Raw genomic sequence first — 20,485 nt, forward strand, 5'->3', positions numbered from 1 at the left:
AGGGTTTCAGAGGGTGCTGAGAAGGAATTGAGCTGATTGCTTGTCAAGGAAGATGATACCATTTCTAGTCTGATCTTATCAATCTTGTCCTTGAAGTAGGAAGCAACATCCTGAGCACTAATAATAGTTAGAGGCGTTTGGGGTTAGAAGCCTGAGCAGAGATGAGCGATTGGAAATATGTTTGTTTTGCAGTGTCCAGAGCATTTCGGTAGGCGTGATAGTTAGAAGTATATGTGAAGAAATCATTTGAGGAACGAGATTTACGCCAGTGACGTTCCACTTTACAGGAAAGTATATCAGGTCATTAATTTGTAAAACATGAATGAATAAATGATGCTCAGAGATGATATATAGTGATTTTGCAAAGTGGAGCTCTGATCATTATGTTAGAGCTGTTAGATTTGAATAATGTAAATATCAAAGGGAGAGCAGAAATATGTTGTTTATAATAAATGTATATATCTGCTGAAATAAAATAATTTAATATAACTTGGGACAAAAAGAGATCTTATTTTTATTTATAAATAAATACTTGATTGTTGGTGATAGAAAATCACGATCAATGATATAGTACAGACAATAGTGCAGAAAAATGATAGTTTCAAGTCCGTATATTGGAGCTGTCCCGTGAAATGGTATAGAAATGTAGTGGAAAGAAGTCTGTGAACCTAAACAGCAAGAGAGAGGTTGTAGAATTTATTTAAAATAACAAAATAATCAAAACACAGTATAGCATCATATTATGCGTTTGATCGAATAATGGGGTGAACATGATCTCCAGCGGTCCTCTTGTAAGCTGTTGGTAATTTGGTACAGAAGTCCAGAGACTACAAAAGGGTTCACTACATAGAGCTACTTACAGAAACTCATGTAGTGGTAGTTCAATGTTAAAACATGTGAAGTGCATGTTATGTTAACCAGCACGTTTAGAAGAGGAGGAGAATTATATATATATATATATATATTGCAACAAAAGGAGGCATTTAGCTGGCAATATGCAGAGAAAGCAGGGAAGTAGAGTAAAACATTTGTGCAGTAATGCACCTAGATTGAATATAAAGACCTATGTATAAAAAGCAATAGTTTAAGTTTGGTTTAACTTACATGACTTGAAATCCTTCCTCTCAGCAAACAGACAGGGTGTGTCTGAATTACAGAGCCAGTGATGGGCGTTTCCTTTTAAAGAGAAGGTGGGTGTGTCACCTGTCCATCAAGCTAAGGCTGGGGGAGGAGTATCAGGTATAAAATCTTGTTTATATCATTTGTGCACGGAGACCAATGCTGGGGGAGCTGGCTGGTCATGAGAGAGAGCTGGACTATGTATAGCTAGTGTTTAGGGTCTCCATGATTGCTGTGCAAGTATACGGTGTCAAACATTTACCATCCTGACAATAAAGCACCATAAAAAGGAAGTTGTTGTTCACGTGTGCTTCTGCAGTAGCGGGCTCTTGCCACAATATATATATATATATATATATATATATATATATATATATATATATATATACACATACACATACACATACACAATAGTAGAAACCCACCAAATGGAATATGGCCCATAAGTTTATTTTCATTGTATATTGCTTACAAATGCTAAAAGGACTCATTTCGAGATAGGAGTAAAGCCAGCTACAAAGAGCAATTGTACACTTTGGCAAAACTATGATCTTTAGGCAGTGGGGGCGGAACAATCTAGGATGTACGATTCAGGAATGGGTTGGCCCTACCTCATCTCTAAATTGCAGTGTAAAAATAAAGCTGCTCAATATTTGTGTGCTACCTGCAAAAGTAACCAGTACTTTTCCCTGCATGCAAAAAGAATATTTTTTTGCATGCAGGGAAAAGTACTGCACCCCTTGCATCACAACATAGTTTGTCCAGGTGCAAACTTTCACCCTTTAGCTGGATTTCATCCTAACTCTAAATGAGGCACTCAGTGTGTACAAGCTAAATGCAATCATTGGCACATCAGCAGATGAAGAGGAAATTGAACAGAGAGTTATTTGATTATTTATCAACACCTATTTCTTGCATATATTGCTACTGAATAAATGAGAACACATTCCATTGATCTGTTAGGATATAAATGATTTAAACAAAATTTACATTTAAACCTTTGGGAACCAGTGTTTTCTGTGTATAAATTTATCAAGTTTTGATTATTATATGGGTGTTATTTATGGCCTTTAATTTGAGGGTCACAATTAGGATTTATCCTAAAATAATCAGATAGGTTATGTGTCTCCAGGCCTTTGTAAGTGCTCTGTATATGTTCCACTAGGCAATTTCAATGTTTACTGCATGACACAAGGGTACTACAGTAGATAAGTCGCATCTCTAGTGTTTTGTGTGATTTTGTCTTTAGGGCAGAATCGTTACTGAGTAATTGCTAAATGCCATTCTTTCATTCTGTGCTTGTATTTGCTAGCACTTTGCATCATTTACAGAGTTAGGCATTGCAATAGAAAAGCCAGAGCTGTCTCTCATACAAGGCCTTCTCTCCCCTATGTCCATATTGGATGTATGCCCTATTATCTCTAATTAACAACGCATTGTCCACCAATGCAGCTGCATCCACTGTGATCAGTTGGTCAGCTCTATGATTAGGGCTATTGAACGTTTTGATCCAAGGTAAGTAGACACCTACTTGGCTCACTTATATATCCCTCTCTCATGCAATTTTCCAAATGAAATACCAATTGTCTGGGCCACCCCAGATGAGCTTTCTATGCACTATCCAGTTTGCCTTTTTCCTATGTTTCTATCCAGGTAGTAAGACTTTTAAACACAGCCCATTTTCCTTTATAAATGTAGGCGAACCAAGTTTCATAGATGGGGTGCAGTGCATGAGACGTTTTGGAGATGGGAGTGGGAAGAAGTTACAAGAGGGGAAAAGATTTTAAGGTCAGAGAGCAGTGTTCAGGCTGGGGTGTATCTCATGATAAGGACATAGATGTATGGAGGGGTAGCATTAGTGAGGGCCTTGTAGGTGAAAGTGAGCAGCTTAAACTGAATTATTAAGCAATGGGGAGCCAGTGAAGAGCTTTACATAGAGAGGCAGCAGATGAGGAGCGACAGGAGAGGAAGATTAATCTATCAGCAGCATTCAGGATGGATAGTAGAGAGGAAAGACAGGTGAGAAAGACAGTGAGGAAGAGGTTACAGCGGCCAACTGCTAGTAGTCAAAGGGAAAAATAGGGAGCGAGTGGACCAAGGTTTTAGTTACTTACAGTGTAAAGAAGAGTTATATTTTGGCAATGTTGCCAAGGAGGAAGCAACAAATATGTGAGAGGGATTGGATTTGATGGGTGAAACTGAGGGCAGAGTCAAGGATGACACAGAGGCAGTGTGTGAGGAATGGGGGAGAGAGTGACATTGTTGACTGTGAGGAAGATGTGGGGAGGTGTAGTGGCATTAGCAGGGGGTACAAATTTGGAAATGTTAATTTTGAGGAAGCATTGGGTCAACTGGATGGAGATAGTGGAGACGCAATTGGGTTTTAGGTGTCATCTGCATAGAGGACATAATGGAGGCTGAAGTTACATATGTGTTCACCAAGAAAAGAGGTATAGATAGAGAAGAGAGGGCTAAGAACAGAGTCTTGGGACACACCAGTAGACAGAGGAAGAGGACGTAAAGACACTGAAGAAGCGACTTGAGATGTAGGAGGTGAACCAGTAGACGACAGTGTAACAAAGGCCAAAGGAGTAAAGGATCTCATAAAGAAGAGAGTGATCAACAGTGGCAAAAGCAGCAGAAAAGTTGACTATAATAAGTGGCTCTAAAAGTAGGTTGGTCATTTTGGTGAGGGCAGTTTTGGTAGGGGGAGTGGGTCAGACTGTTGAAGACAAGCCGTTTAAGAATTCTGGAGGCCAAGAGGGGCACAAAAATGAGGCGACCGTTGGAGAGAAAGGACGGATAAAAAGAAGGTTTCTTTAGAATAGGGGACATAAGAAGTAGGAGGAACATCTAAAATCCATTTTATTTTACATCAGAGAATGAATTATTCCTTATAATATAAACTTTTTGATGTGAAGCAAAACAAGATGCTTGTGTGAGATCTTCATATCCAGGTGTGTTTTACCCTCACTTACAGCTACACAGTCCACCATGAAATACTTTCAAAATGAGTAATTTAACACAAATGACATAAGTACTCTTTAAATATAAGGATATATTTTACAAGTGGTTAATTTACAAATTTTATATTTTTTATTCATGTAATGTGGATTCTTTAATTCATTATTAATATTAGAAAATGCTGAAAACATCATAATAATGTTTAATTTATTTAATGAAAGAAAAACTATCATTCTTGTGCGTAAGTCAGTAATCTAAATTACTCAGTCATTCAAAATAGAGCTATTGATGAGTCACAAAGGAATAAAATTGACATCAGCAGGCAATTTTCCAACCACATTTGTTTTCAAAAAACACTTTCACAAGTTATAATTTTCTTAAACACTCAGTTAAATGAGCTTGCATACTGAGCATTAATGATGACCTAAATTTTAACTAACTGGCTTCACATTTTGCTATTATTTCCAAGAAAATGGAGGGTCTAAATATAAAAAATGATGAACATGAAGCACAAATAGTACAAAATGTCTCTCTATTGTTTCTAATATACTACACTGATAATTACAATGAAATAACCAACCAGTTGTAATTATTTGTTTGAATCTGAATGGATACTTGCATGGAATTCTGATCATTCTGATTATTGAGACATATATTTATAAAAAAACCAAACAAAAATGTTTTCTTCATTCACATTTCTCTAAAGTCCTGTTATTCACCTATGTGTTGCACTGAGGTTCAGCTATCCGTTCCTCACCATGCTTGCCTCTGCTCCTCCTCTCCTCTCTCTTGTCCTCTTTTCCCCTTACTTGATACCATCTTTCATTCATTCACTACTCCTCCATTCTTTCCCTTCTCACATGTGGCTGGTGAAGAGACAGGAGGCAGACAGAGGAGACTGCCTCCTACAGCATTCTACAATTGATGGTGGTGGGGGGTGGGGAGTTAATATAATGTGGGGACTGGTAGATTTTTTTCCCTTGTGGGGGTATTTTATGTGAGAGCTGTATTGATATTATGTGATGGCTCGTCATTATGTATGGAGCAATTAATGTGATGTGGCATTGTTAGGGCTATTAATGCAATGTGGGATCCCTATTAAATGTGGACTATAAATTTAATGTTGAGGAATATAAAACTATTGAGGCTTAATTTGAATTTGGGGCTGGTTTAGAAGAGAAAGTCCTATTAATTAAACATACATGCTATTTATTTAATATTCAGGCTAGTTGTGGGGAAGGAGGCATAATTAGTAAAACATGGTTGGTATAGATTTAATCCCAGGGCTGGTTTGTGGGAGAGAAGCGTAGAGTGTTCACTTGTAGTTCGACTTTCCAGAGGGGCCCCGACATTCCAGGAACCAGCCAAACAGCAATTGAGCTTAAGAAACCACCAGCAGCAGGTAATAAAACAGTAAAATTAACAGGAACTTATTTATTTATTTACAGCAAAAATGATTTATAAAATAACTCCAATGTACAGGATTTATTATTATTACTATTAGTATTATTATATGTATTATTCCTGTATTTTAATAAGTGAATGCATGTAATAGATACCAGGAATGAAAGTAAATATATGAATCTTTAATCTATCATGTGATAGCAAAAAAAAATCCCATTAAGCCAAAGGGCATAAACATTGCAGCAGAAGGCAAATTAAAAATAATGAAATTATGAGTTATCAAGTGGAATGCAGATATCAGGGTCAGCATATGGGCAGGGCAAAGAGGACACTGTTTAGGGTCCCAAACTCATGGAGTCTCCAACATCCTCTATTTTACTTGATTTAATGTTTTAAAAAAATATATATATATATATTTTAAGGAATATAATGTAGTTCTTTGCTGTTGAACAGGCATAGCTTCTAAATTATCACATAAAATACTTTTTGCAGTGCTGGTGGGTATAAAGAAATGTGTAACAAAAAGCTAAACAAGAAAGATGCAATACACTTTAAGCAAACATGCTTACACCCAAGGCTTAAGTTAGGGAAACAGAATTTCCTTGTGCGGTAACCATACTAAAGGCTTGAATCCCAGCTGGCCGTAAATAGGCATAGTTTATGCTAAAGACATATATGAACACAGGTCATAAAAATAGTGTATATATCCCATGTGCTGAGCCGTATATGTCCTAAGATCCGTGTAGGCTGGAATAAGTGGCATGTGCGCCCAGTTTACGCAAGGCACACATCACAGACATGTCCCACTTGCACCCATGTTTTTATTCATTTCTTTAATGTGCAACAAAATTATTCACTATTAGGCATCAATAAAAACTTACTCTAAAACAAAAGAAACAATTCCCTGTCTTATGACTAAAAAAAAGTGTCAGCGGTGAAATTGCAAACAGCCAGTCACAAGTTTGTGGCGAAGACTATCATCATGCACCTTCCACTGACCACCTGCAAACAGTATGACTTTCTCAGTACTGGTCTAAAGCCATGCTCAATAGTGCAAACATGCCCTTACCAGACACCACTTTGTTAGAATTTCGCTGTCCTGCCTCTCCAGGAGTAGGTGTAATGAAACTGACCTCTACACGCTCCAGCGTCGACTTCTCTGTGCCACGCGCAGCACTTCCAGGAGGCGGGTCACAGGACTCATTTCTAGAGGTGGGATTTTCAAACTGGCCTCTCTACTTGAAGCTCGCACTGGCCCTTGCTCAGTGTCTGTGCAACCTGTTTGCTGTGCTACTGACTCCTGAGCTGCTCCTGTGTGTTCCTATTGCCTGAACTCCTGTGTACCAAACCCTGCTTTTCTGACCAAGTGTTGTCTGATCTCCTGTGTACCGAACCCTGCCTGTCTGACCGAATTAGTATAGTGTAAAAGTAAAAATAGCTAAAATATATAATTGAACTTCGGTATGGACAATATATTAAAACAACGTTACACATCAATTTCAATAGGTTACATATGTATAACAAAAAAAAAAAAATAATATATATAAATAAATATATCAATAATATGAAAATATATAAATCCCTGTAAAAAAAGGAAGAAAAAAATCCAGATAAAATGATTTGATGATATGATGTATTATACAGTCACTTGATATCCAGTTATCCTTATAATTCACGTCAGAAATCTAATCCTTACAAAAAATGCGCAAAAAGAAAAAAAAAATTGCAAAGGAAAGTATATAAATACAGTAAATATTAATATACCAGCACTTCTATTGCCTTTCCAATATACCGCATGATACATTCCAGTAGGATGTTTTTCTGGTAGCAGCTAGTATTGTTATTCATTGTCTATTGATCGGTATTAATACCAAAGATCGCCTTTTATATTCCTTTCTACATCCTGTCTGACCGAATGCTGCCTGATCTTGGTATAAAAGCAGAGAGATGTGGTTGCTTACAGCTACGGGATTCTTTATCTACCGTTTATGACTAAATGTCGTTTTGATCTCCTGTATACCAAACTTGTCTGTCTGACGATCCTTCTGTCTGATCCTCCATATGCCAGTTCCCAGTTTATTCCTGTTTACATAGCAGCTCCAAGGTACTTCTCTCTTATATTTTCCCTGTTGTTACATCCCAAGGCAGACCTGCGAGTTCTCGGCAGCAAAGCCCATCCTGCCTTGCAGAAGGTCTTGGTGAAAACCGGGTAATTTGTAATACTCCGCACCCCTGGTCTGCTGGTGCCAATTGGGATTGACACAAGTTTCCTTTCGATTGTAACAGCAGGCTGGCATAAGTGCAGAATCACTAAAATCTGCACAAGCACATATGTGTACGCCCACATTCTGGGCATGCACAGAGTGACTCAATTTGCATCAGCCCCTGTTTATTATAGTCTTAATTTTAATGGATGTGGGGATATGCTTGTATATCGCATTGTAATTGTTTTTACATGTAAGACAGAGAGGTATGCAGTTCGATGGCTATACATTCATTTGATCGACAACTGGAATGTCCACAGTATTATTAGGCTGACAATCGGAATATTGATGGTATTACAAGGTCGACAATTGAATTGTCAACAGTATTATATGGTTAGAGATAGGGTTAGGGTTATGTGATGACATCACTGACTTTGTGGCACTCAACTACTAGACATCAAAAAAATCTGTAGATTCATTGATGATTGGAGGGCACTCAAAGTGCTTGATATTCCCCATTATGGCACTTATAGATTTTGGGGCATGTTTGTTTGAAAGGGGAAAGTCCACTCTTTCAAACAATTTTAGAAAGAGGGGACTTTAGAAATTATTTTCTGGGGATCATGTGTAAATCACCAGACAATAACACCCTAGACTACAGAAAGCATTAAGAAGTCCAGGGATGGACACTGTTGCACAGCCCAGATCTTCCCCATCTTGGCTTTAATAATAAGTAAAGCCTCAGTTAATGTTGTAAGTTGTCTTAATTTCAAAATGATATGCCTTGTTGGGCTACCAATACTATTCTTACACATTTTATATATTTCATTCAAGCAAAAAAGAAATGTATGATAATTTTCAGATTTTATTATGAAAACCTAAGTGTATAATCATGCATTTTGATGTTTTATAAATGTGTGTTGATGCCAAAACAAGAAGCACAAAATATTTCTTGTGATGTTTAGTTTGTTTTCTTGCCATTTCAATTATAAAGTAGTTTTTAACCATTTTAAGTAGACTTTCTTTGCTGTTTCAGGACATATAATTTGTGTGGGCACTACATGAACAAAATACTGATATTGATGTTGGAATAAAAGTGCCAAAATAGCATAAGGATGAGAAAAGCCTCAGTGGTGAAAGTGGTTGATAGATCAAACTAGTTTTGGGGGAAAAAGGTGTTTCTAGACGAATGTAGGTAATGGTGCATAGAAAAATGAAAGTTCTGTACTTGGAGGGTCATATAAGGCTACCAATGCACCAACATATGCTAAAAAGCAGCAGTTTTGAAAGTGTGAAAAGTTTTTCTTGCCAGGAATTTCAAAACCGCTGATGTCAAGCGGATATAACACTGGCTGGGAGCCAAGTACATGCAGAGGATTCCTAATACATTTTCTTAAACTGCAGGAAACACTGGATTCCCTATACTAGAGTGTATCTATCAAATGCAACAAAGGTGGACATTTCCATCAAGTGAAATAAGCAGAAAACCAAACTTAAATAAATAGTAGATAACATACTTTTTTTTTTACTGCAAATTGTGTTGGGAGCGTAGAGCTTTAAAAAAGTGCTAAACGTCCCCCCCACCATCACATATCTGGTGTACAAGATCGTGAGTATTCATTTATGGTCCTATTATGAATGACAAGAATTAGGTGGGGCAGCAAACTGCATAAAAGGTGCAGCAACCAATCAAATTTGTATTATTTAATCCCAACCCTTTCCTTTGGAAATCTAGAATCATTATTATTTTCTAGCCCATGGCAAGTGTACTCTTTCTGGATCAGTGGGGAGTCAATTTTAAAAATGAAAATTTAAGGAAGTGCTCCTGGTACCTGGGTCTGTGATGGGATGTGGTGTGCACTTTGTATTGCAAAATGTGCAGTGAATGGTTCTCTGCCATACATCTGTATTACCCACTTCTCCAGAAAATCCTCCAGGTTTCGTCCCTCTGATTTTTTTAGGCACTAATCCATACTTACCTACTTTTGAAGACAGCTGTCCGGGAGGGGGTCCGTCGAGGAAGGCGTGACCACACGTGGTGCTCCGTTAGGCCACACCCCTGTCAATCTTATGCAATTCTAGCCATTCACAGCAGGGGGCGGGGCCACAATGGCGCGTTTAGCCCCGACCCAACCATCTACAACAACGGGGACAGCTGGATCCGGGATTTTTGCCTGCTCTCTCGGGAGTCCGCGAGAACTCCCAAAAATTTGGGAGTCTCCCGGACATTCCGGGAGAGTAGGCAACTATACACTAATCTGATGTTGTTGTGTATGAGTTTCCCTTCTATATCTGATAGCCTTTGTTTGCATACTACCATTTGAGACTGGCGAGTAGCGATTTCACCTTTCATTGGAGCAGTATTGTCCTCCAAGGTGGAGATTCTCTGCCTCACTTACCCTCTCTCTGACTTTTGCATTTCATGACACAATAGAGTCAGGTCAGCTTTTCTGTTACGCTTTTCTCTGAGGTACTAATTGCTTGTAAAACCTGCTGCAAAGTATTTTTTGACTGCCAGGTTCAACTGTTACCTGCAATGTTTGACTGTTGTGAGTCACCATTGGTGAATATTGCTGCATAATGTGCAATTGGTTATTCCCAATGTTTACTTTTAGAGACAGTAGTAATCATTCAGGTATTAAGTAGAGATAATAAAAAACCCTCCACGGGTCTGAATTTCCCCCAAAAAAATTCTGGACTGTGTAGTGGGGTGGCCCCGGTACTAAATTTGATACCTGGCCCACAATACCTCCTCCAAGTTCCAAGTGTAGTGTTTATAACATATTAACACTACACTAATTCTAGCACGTCTAACCCTCTTGTTTTAAATAATGACAGGACATTTAACTTTTGATTACATTTTTGTAATTTGTTGACATTTTCTTTTACTTTTTGAACATGGCAAACGACTGTTGAATGGTCACATAATGCCAAAAAAATAGTTGCAAGATGGAATTGTCCTTGGGCCCTCCCACCCACCCTTATGTTGTTGAAATAGGACATGCACACTTTAACAAACCAAGCATTTCAGCGACAGGGCCTACCAAACAACTGTGGCTGAAATGATTGGTTTGTTTGGGCCCCCACACCAATAAAACAATTCATCTCTCCCTGTACAAACTAAACAGGCTCTACTGAGGAAAGATGTCGTCCTCATCCTCAACCTCTGATTCCTCTCCCCCTACAGTGTGTACTTCCTCCTCCTCACACATTATTAATTCGTCCCCGCTGGACTCCACAACCACAGGTCCCTCTGTACTATCTGGAGGGCAGTGCTGTACTTCATTGAGGAATTGATTATTCATTTTTATAAACATCATTTTTTCAACGTTGTGAGGAAGCAACCTCCTTCGCCGCTCACTGACCAGGTTCCCAGCTGCACTAAAAACTCTTTCCAAGTACACACTGGAGGGGGGACAACTCAGGTAAAATAGAGCCAGTTTATACATGGGCTTCCAAACTGCCTTTTTTTCCTGCCAGTAATAATATGGACTGTCTGACATGTCTATTTGGATGGTGTCAGCAAAATAATCCTCCACCATTTTTTCAATTGTGACAGCATCCAATGCAGTGACAGTAGACATGTCTGCAATGGTTGGCAGGTCCTTCAGTCCGGACCAGATGTTATCAGCATCCCCGCCAGCAGCTCTTTTAGGAAAACTCAGCTTTTTCCTCGCAGCCATAGATGTGGAAGAAAATGAGGGTGGAGCTGTTGGCATGTCACGGTCCTCAGAGGACAATCTCCTGACCAGAAGGTCTTTGCACCGCTGTAGACTTGTGTCCGCCGGAAACAGAGACACAACATACGCTTTAAACCTTGGATCGAGCACGATGGCCAGAATGTATTCCTCTGACTTTAAAAGAGTGACCACGCTCGAATCCTGGCAAAGTGTATGAAGGGCTTCATCCAAAAGAGCTACATGAGCTACATGCTTTGTTGGATCGCAATACTTTACCAAGCTGGCAGTGTCGGAACTGACTTCTCGTGTGGCAAGTTCAAACGGCTGGAGAACCTTGCACAACACGGAAATCAGTCTCCACTGCGCTTGACTCAGGCGCATCCCCACTCCTTTGCCTAAGTCGTAGGTGGCTGTGTAGGCCTGAATGGCCTTTTGCTGCTCCTCCATCCTCTGCAGCATATAGAGGGTGGAGTTCCAGCGCGTCACAACCTCTTGTTTGAGGTGATGGCAGGGCAGGTTCATGCGTTTTTGATGTGCCTCTAGTCTGCGGTAGGCACTGACTGAATGCCGAAAGTGTCCAGCAATTTTGCGCGCCACCGCAAGCATCTCCTGCACACCCCTGTCACTCTTGAAGTAATGCTGCACCACCAAATTAATGGTGTGTGCAAAACATGGGACGTACTGGAAATTGCCCATATGCAATGCCCGCACAATGTTACTGGCATTGTCTGACACCACAAATCCCCATGAGAGTCTAAGTGGGGTAAGCCACTGGGAGATAATTTCCCTCAGTTTCTCTAATATGTTGTCAGCGTTGTGCCTCTTATTAAAGCCTGTAATACACAATGTTGCCTGCCTTTGCACGAGCAGCCATTTTGTAGATGCTGCTACTGATGCAGCTGTTGCTGTTGCTGCGGAAGGCGATGCATCTACCCAGTGGGCTGTCACAGTCATATAGTCCTTCGTTTGCCCAGAACCACTTGTCCACATGTCCGTGGTTAAGTGGACAGTGGGTACAACCTCATTTTTCAGAGCACTGAGGACACTTGATCGTACTTCTCTGTACATTTCTGGTATCGCCTGCCTAGTGAAGTGGAATCTCGACGGGATTTGGTACCGGGGACACAATACCTCCATCAACCCTCTAAATCCCACTCCACTGATGACGGACACCGGGCGCACGTCTAACACCAACATTGCAGTTACAGCCGCAGTTATACGCTTTGCAATAGGGTGACTACTATCGTATTTTGTGGCCATGGCAAACGACTGTTGGACGGTCAATTGTTTTGTGAAAGACTTAGCGGTCTTACGACTTCCCCTCTGGGAAGATGACCGACTAACAGCAGCAACAGCAGCAGTGGCAGTAGTAGGCGTACCGCTGCAGGATTCCTCGGATGAATCCCGTATTGGAGAGGACTCAGTCTGGCTGCTGACTTGGGCTGCAGGACTGAATCTGATGGAGATCGTGGAGGAAGTTGACGAGGAGGGTGTTGCTGGTGTGTATCCAACTGGACCACGGGATTTAGGTGTCCCTGTACCGATGACGGTCCTAGCCCCAGTTCCTGAACTAACCACTGAACTATGAAGGTTATTCAGGTGACGTATAAGGGAGGATGTCCCTAGGTGGGCAAGATCCTTACCCCTGCTTATTTGAGCTTTACATAAGCTACATATGGCCATACATTGGTTGTCCGGATTTGGATAAAAATAACTCCAGACCGAAGAGGTGCATTTTTTGGTCTTCTGACCAGGCATGACGATGGGCTTTTTCATCCCATGGACATCAGCTGTTTCCCCCCCTGGTGCCTCATTTACAATAACCACATCACCATCCTCATCATCAAGTTCCTCCACAGCGCCAGCTACATCATCAATAGCCTCCTCCCGAGCCACCTCTTCCCATACAGTGATGGGAAGGTCAGGCTTGACAACCACCAACACCCTTTGACTCGCCTTGGGGATTTGTGATAATTTCTCTTTAGAAGGCAGAGTTGTTTGCTGTTTTGTTGCTGACAGCATAACTCTCTTCAATTTTTTGTAGGGGGGGGAGGAGGAAGAGGGCTAAGATCCTTGGGTGAAGATGGACCACTAGTCATGAACACGGGCCAGGGCCTAAGCCGTTCCTTGCCACTACGTGTCGTAAATGGCTTATTGCCAACATTACGTTTCTCCTCAGATGATTTTAAGTTTCTCTTTTTGCTTTTTTTGAGAACTTTGGCTTTTTGGATTTTACATGCCCTGTACTAGGAGATTGGGCATCGGGCTTGGAAGACGACGTTGATGGCATTTCATCGTCTATGTCATGACTAGTGGCAGCAGCTTCAGCATTAGGAGGAAGTGGGTCTGGATCTTTCCCTACTTTATCCTCCAAATTTTTGGTCTCCATTATATGTAGCACAAGATACTGCAGAATGTGTGAACCTGGTAATATTGCAGAGAGTACCAATGGACTTATACTGCAGGATTGGTTTTGCAAATTTTGTTAATTAATTTTTTTTTAAATGATTTTTTTGTATTTTTTTTTATAACTGTTTTTTAATTTTTTAAACGCTTGGGAATAATGGGGAAATAACTATGCCCTTAGAAGCACAGGACACAGGACCACTGGACTGAACAGGACACAGCACAGGACCCAGCAGCACCACTGAACTCAAAATTGACAGAGCACAGCACACAGCACCACTGGACTTTTACTTTTGAATGTGTGAACTTGGTAATATTGCAGTACCAATGGGCTTATACTGCAGGATTGGTTTTGCAAATTTTGTTGTAATTCATTTTTTTTTTAATTATTTTTTTGTATTTTTTTTTATAACTTTTTTTTATTTTTTACAACACTTGGGAATAATGGGGAAATAACTATGCCCTTAGAAGCACAGAGCACAGGACACAGCACCACTGGACTGAACAGGACACAGCACAGGACCCAGCAGCACCACTGAACTCAAAATTGACAGAGCACAGCACACAGCACCACTGGACTGATACTGCAGAACACAGCACAGCACAGCACAGAACTAAACAGCACGGCACAGAACTTAACAGCACAGCACGAGATCTACCAGGACAGAGGACCACCTAACACACCCTCCCTCTACCCTGATCAATGCCCGAGTGAAGATGGCGGCGACTAGCGGGGAATTTATAGGATCAGAGTATCGCGAGATCCGACAGCGGGATTATTACTCACAGCCTCGGTTTCAAGTTTTCATTTGGCGCCAATACCCGGATCTGTCTCGGATCCGACTCGGATCGGAAAGGTTCGGGTGGGCTCGGATTCACAAAATCCGAGTGCGCTCATCTCTAGTATTAAGCACAAGTGTGAGTCAGCAAGTTTAAAGGCCTCTCTCTTATTTTCCTGGAGATATGAAATTACCTATTCAGATGGAGTGTCCAAGAAGGTAACACTTTTGCTTAGTATATGTATGAAGCAGGGGCAGAGCCGCACGCAAAAAAAAATAAATAAAAAAAAGCGAATGCTGCTGCTCATGCGTTTCGGCAGCTCTGTACTATCCAGCAGCCGCGGCGCTGTCAAAGAAGCACAATAAAGCACCGCCGTGGACGCTTCTTTGATAGCGCCGCGGCTGCTGGTTAGTACAGGGGCACTTCTTTAGTGGAGGGGAGGGATTTCTGGAGACCCAGAAACCCCCCCTGCGTGCGCCACTGCTTGGGGGGCATCTAAACGACATTCTTGTGACTGACACTTTAATATCCATCATGAATACAGTCGGTAGAATTTTTCAAACTTCATCTGAAATCATCTTGTAATGTAATCAGGGGCGAACGGAGGATTGTCAGGGGGGGGGGGGGGTTTCCTAGTGGTAACCTGCTGTCTGCAGACTGTATCTAACACCACCATACCAGTGGTAACCTGCTGTCCGCAGAGCTGATACTTCATCGTGTACAACGCCACCATTCCAGTGGTAACCTGCTGTCTGCAGAGCTGATACTTTATCGTGTACAACACCACCATTCCAGTGGTAACCTGCTGTCTGCTGAGCTGATACTTTATTGTGTACAATGCCACCATCCCAGTGGTAACCTGCTGTCCGCAGAGCTGATACTTTATCGTGTACAACGCCCAGGGCCATCTTAACAACGTGATGGGCCCCAAGGGAAAACCAGTGTACCGGGGCCCCTACATATATATATATATATATATATATATATATATATAGATATAGATGTATAGAGATACAGATATAGATATAGATATAGATATATAGAGATAGAGATAGATAGATGTACTTGCTCAGTGACCCTTGAAGAATTTTTTGCAGGTTTTTTCTTTTGCAGGGTTATTTATTCTAAATAAGAGCCCTGCATATGGGGCCCCCGGGCACCTGCCCATCGTGCCCAATGGAAAAGATGGCCCTGACAATGCCACCATTCTAGTGGTAACCTGCTTTCTGCAGACCGTATTCAACACCATTATTCCAGTGGTAACCTGCTGTCCGGAGACTGTTACAACTTTCGTGTACTACCCTCCCATTCCAGTAGCAACCTGCTGTGTGCAGACTGTATATAACGCCAACATTCCAGTGGTAACCTGCTGTCCACAGACAGTATTCAATGCCACCATCTCAGGGGTAACCTGCTGTGCTCTAATGGATTCACCTCTTTATATTCCCCTAGCGGTCTCGCCTGATACTCCCAGTAAGGGCCGCGACCTGCGGTGCAGACGCAGTGAAGACCGAACCACCTTGCGGCGGTCACTGGTGAAAACCTTCTGCCCAATAGATTCCGCGTCTCACTGCATGTAGTGCTAATTTGGGCAGATCTAGGATTCAAACCTTCAGAATCGTGACAATGGCCAGCCCATTCAATTGCTCTTGCCCCATAGTTGAGTGATGAAAGCTTTTTACGTTCTTCCGCACACTGAATGTTCATTCACCAGATGCAATAGATGCTGGCAAACTGAGACGATGCCTAAAGTCATATTTCTAGAATTTCTGTAAGAAGTTTCTTTGGCTTGCTTTCTATAAATTCTCTTCAGTAGTTTGTCATGGAAATCTTAGGCAATATCTGTCTTGTATTGTTGCTAAAAAAGTTTTCAGCTGCGGAGCACAGGTCTTCATTACCCATTTTGAAGAACACCCAAAGAAACTTAAACAAGCTACAAATTACTTCCAAAGAAGCAAATCGATGATGAAGACCAGACAGAATGGAGTCTACGACTACATAGAAAAAATTGACCATATAGTGATTTTCGGCATCGGATTGAGTAGGTGTGGCAACTGGTGGAGAACTCAGTTGGAATCTTAGTGTTTTTTGCTACAATTTTGCACTGTATGAAGATCTCACCATCTTTGATAAGACATTTGATATTGTCCAGCTCAACGTCCAATGTAGCATTGCGTGCTTCAATAAGGAGGATAGTTTTGTCGATCATTGTAAGTAGCTTTATTCACAAAGATGGCATTAGAACAAATTCAACTTTTGACAAGTACTTCTTAATGGACTGAATTTCTGATCAAGTTTGTGCAGCGAGATTGAGAAATTCAATTTTTGATAAAGCCGTTCCCAAAGAATGCAAATAATGTGCAACTGATTTAAAACAATCAATGCATGCAGACCATCTAGTTGTGGATATATTATGAAGTGAACCAGGTAGATGCTCTTTCAGAATTTACCACCTTTGCGGGTGAGGAACTGAAAGTATTGTACATTTGTTGCACAATTCCAAAGTAAGAAATTGCTTCCTTACAGGATTCAGCGCAGTCAACACCCACAAGGTTTAGTTTGTGGTTTCCACAGCTGGAGAAAATACAGTATGAGTTTTGCTCAAGCAGAATTGCTTTCACTCCACTGTATTTCCCAGCCATGTTAAATCCAATGTCGTAGGCTTGGCCAATGAAATCCACCGTTAATCCTACCAAATTTTCCAATACTCAACCAGCAAATTCTTTTTCCATTTGTTTGTGAAATTATCATACATGACAAATCGTTCTTCAATTGAAATTTTGTGCATTCTACAGGACTGCCATAAACTATGATAGCAAAGTATTTTGCTTTTCTAACTTCATCAAGAATTGTCTCTTGTATGAGTGACCCACACTGCTCAATACATTTGTTTTGTATGTGTGTTAATAAGTAATGAACTTGCAGGCATTTTTGGCTCTCTTGCAATTCATGTACAAGTTTAACATGACTCAACAAAATTGGTTCATAAATTCTGATAAGCTTGACTATACCTAAAAAGTTCCCATTATTGCAGTCACCAATGCAAGAACTTGAACCAAGGAATGTTAATCCCTGCCCAGATATATAAGGAACGACATGCAGGATGCGCTCAAGAGTTTGTTTCCAATAATTAGCGTCTGTAGTGACTTTGGCGAAGAATAAACTGTATATTGAAGTTTCAGATAATACTGCTCTGAAGGCTGACTTCCACACCACATAATTTTCTTTGTGCAGCGATGAACTCTCGTGTGATGGTATTCGGTCGTACAATTTCTTCCAACCTATTCAAGATTCATCTGGATTGAGCATATAAAACCACTTTTATTAAAAATGAAGCAAGGCGTACAGTGGAGAGTTTGTTTTGCTACACTCCAGAACCATTCTTGTGCCTCATCATTCAGAAGGTTTTTCCTAAGTAGACGATAAGTAAATGCATGCTTTTTAGTGTCTCGTGGAATGCTATTTGGTGTTTCAAAACTAGGAATCTTAAGAAATGACTTCATTTGGGCAGCATCGCTTATGTTGATAATACCAATGTCAATCGTGGTAAAACTGTCAGCAGAAATGATTTCTCGCTCTTCTGGTTCTCAGCGTTCTTGCTGTAGAGTTCTGGATTGTAATCTAGATTGTCTCCTGCTTGTCTCGATGTCAGTGGTATCGCTGTTGGCACATTTTCTTCTCGACAAATGTCTTCATTCGCATGTTGAACTTCAGCGGTGGTTTGACTGGTTCACTTTCAACTAGGTTTGAACCTGAAGTTCCTGATTCTGAAGCACTTTTTGTTGGACCACTTGGGTGAGGAGCATTTTCTTGCACCAGTGATTTAAAAAATGAAGTTATTGGCCTTAACTTTTTAGATTTGGCTACCTTTGATTGTTGCCGTCACCTTTTAGATGCCCTACTTTCAAAATTTCCTCGACAACATTGTATGGTTTCTCATAATATAAAAATGATTATTATTATTTGTTATTGAAATTGCAGTTATAAATTTCTGGAAACCGAATATACATACAAATTGGGGAGTGGTGTTAAAGGCTTGCTCCCTCTCCCAAAAGCTCACACTGCCCCATCACACCTCACTGCTCACCCCACAGCTCACTCCCACCCCCACAGCTCTCACTGCCCCATCACATCTCACTGTTCACTCCACAGCTGACTTCCTTCCCCCACAGCTCACACTGCCCCATCACACCTCACACTGCTCCCCTTATTGCTCATACAGTTCCTCTCACACTTCAAACTTTCATGCATTCCTCAGGCCCTTTTCCAGCACTCCAAATCATTTCTCCCTCTACCCTAATTTATCCCAGCAACTCAATTTTCCCCTCCCCACACACACTTACCCTAATTCTACCCCAACAATCACACACATACACTTACATCAGAAAACAGAGAGTCTTCCCGGCTGCAGCTCCTCCTCCTCCCTGTGAGTCTGACAGCAGCTGTTCAGACCATGTAGGCCCACCTCCATGATTAGACATCGCTCTCCTTCCCTCAAATTCTGACAGCCCTGCGGAAGGCGGAAGGAGACTGCAGAGAATGAGCTGGATGCACCACTTATTAAACCAGCGCAGCAGGCGCCCAGCAAATTGACATTGCAGCATTGGCAGGTTCTACCCCCACGGCAGCTTGCGCTTGGGCATTGGCCGTACTGCTCTAGTTACGGCCCTGTTACCTAATTTATGCTATTTACCTTTAAAAGCGTTCAGTTGTTCACGCAAAAAAATTATATTTTAAAGTGTATTAATAAAAACAAAACCAGTTGAATCTATATAAGCATGAGCATTGTAATGATAAAAAAATTAAAACACTTCAATTCGTTGAACATCAAACTATCCAGTTCAGTTCCCTAATTATAAACAAATTATTCCCTGTGAAGTTGCGAGTCACTCACCCTGGCAAATCTCAAGGACAAGTGACGTTCTCATGTGTTTTTGTGGATAGATGTATCATGCACAGAGAGGGCAATAAGCACAAAAGCCACTGTGTATTATGCCAATTTAACCAATTAACATGTTTAGAAGCTAAGTTTGAAAAGTTATTACAAATTAGCAATCTTCCATCTTCTACGGCATTGCTGCTTATGGATGTTGCCAACTACTTTAGGCCAGAAGGCGATACAGAGGACCATGACCAGCGAACTCTTGGCAGCAAAGTCCATACCACCTCGCATTGGTTCCTGGTGAAAACCGGGCATCTCATAAGACTCTGCACCTCTGCTCGGTTAGTCCAAATTTTTGCTAACGATAGGAATCCACCCTTTTTTGAGTAAGTTCAGGACATAGAAAGAGAACCAGAGAGGGTGGGAACGAAGAGCGAACCAAAGTGGGACGAGAGAAGAGAGAGGAGGAGAGAGAACCAGAGCGAGAAAAAAAAAATCATCTACCATGAATAAAATGTAAAATTTGTGAGATGTTAGAAAAATACCAAGTCACTCCTCCTTTATTGTGATGGGGGCCCCACAAATAAAATAGCACAGAGCCCCAGATTTGCAGATATCCATAAACAGAATTCATTACTAATCATTAGTAAAGGCAGCAAACATTTCCCATTGTACCAATGCACACCACTGCTATAACTGATTTTCACTGACCTGTGTAGAAAGTTACTCTATAACAAGCGAGGGTCACAGTGTGATATGCGCGCAATTTGTCTGTAAGTCAAACAAATGTGAAAAAAATGAAGTACATAATCATTTCTGCCCGATTATTTTTTATCAGATGTGATGGATTTATTGTAAACAAAATACATTTAAAATTTAGATACTAAATAAATGAATCCATTAACAAATACAGTTAAACAAATAACATTTGGATTAGTCAAACAACCAACATTAACAAAGAAGAAACAAAAATAGATTTACTTATTTTTCCCTAAAATCTGTCATTGCTACTGCTAGTTTTTGCATTAGTCAGCGCTGCAGAAGAT

At 40.8% G+C, this 20,485-nt stretch overlaps 1 long non-coding RNA gene across 1 annotated transcript in view; it reads right to left on the reverse strand.

Moving 5' to 3' along the window:
• LOC142150038 (uncharacterized) overlaps nt 1–20,213 on the reverse strand; it is a 75,788-nt gene extending 55,575 nt beyond the window's left edge. The window contains exon 1 of the long non-coding RNA XR_012690983.1: nt 20,151–20,213. This is a non-coding gene — a long non-coding RNA (uncharacterized LOC142150038). The remainder of the gene's footprint in view (nt 1–20,150) is intronic.
• Nucleotides 20,214–20,485: the final 272 nt, after the last annotated feature.

Source organism: Mixophyes fleayi, chromosome 4 (genome assembly GCF_038048845.1).
Source record: "Mixophyes fleayi isolate aMixFle1 chromosome 4, aMixFle1.hap1, whole genome shotgun sequence".
Lineage (NCBI taxonomy): Eukaryota > Metazoa > Chordata > Amphibia > Anura > Limnodynastidae > Mixophyes > Mixophyes fleayi.